Below are 642 nucleotides of genomic sequence, written 5' to 3'. Positions count from 1 at the left end.
ACAGCTGACCCTTGAACAAAAGGGACTTGAAATGCACAGGTCCACTTATACACAGGTTTTTTTCTGCCTCTGCTACCCAAACAAGATCAACCCCTCTTCTTCCTCCTCAGCCCAAAGTGAGGATGATGAGGGTGAAGAGCTTTATACATATATATATATATATATAGTTATTGACCATTCATGTTATTGGTAAAGCTACCAGTGAACAGTAGGCTACTAGTAGTTAAGTTTTTGGGGAGTCAAAAGTGGTCCACGCCTGTAATCCCAGCACTTTGGCAGGCCAAGGTGGTTGGATCATCTGAGGTCAGGAGTTTGAGACTAGCCTGGCCATCACAGTGAAACCCCGTCTTCACTAAAAATACAAAACTTAGCTGAGTGTGGCGGCGCGCCTGTAATCCTATGAACCTGGAAGGCAGAGGTTGCAGTGAGCCAAGATCACACCATTGCACTCCAGCCTGGGGACAGAGCAAGATTCCATCTCAAAAAAAAAAAAAAGTTATACTTGGATTCCTGACTGCGGGGCATAGTAGGAGTGGGTTGGGGTTCAGTGCCCCTAACCCTAGCATTGTTCAAGAGTCAACTGTAATTTTAAGTGAGCTCTCACATATTAATTCACAAGGTCCAAGGATTTTTTTTTTTTTT

At 43.9% G+C, this 642-nt stretch overlaps 1 protein-coding gene across 4 annotated transcripts in view; it reads right to left on the bottom strand.

Moving 5' to 3' along the window:
- The window catches only part of CSNK1A1 (casein kinase 1, alpha 1), a 66,589-nt gene that overhangs the window by 56,659 nt on the left and 9,288 nt on the right, over positions 1-642 (bottom strand). The window lies entirely within an intron of this gene.

The sequence above is a fragment of the Mandrillus leucophaeus genome, unplaced genomic scaffold (genome assembly GCF_000951045.1).
Source record: "Mandrillus leucophaeus isolate KB7577 unplaced genomic scaffold, Mleu.le_1.0 Scaffold282, whole genome shotgun sequence".
Taxonomy (NCBI): Eukaryota; Metazoa; Chordata; class Mammalia; order Primates; family Cercopithecidae; genus Mandrillus; species Mandrillus leucophaeus.
The sequence above is the reverse complement of the archived record's forward strand: the minus strand, read 5'-3'. Positions and strand labels throughout refer to the sequence as shown.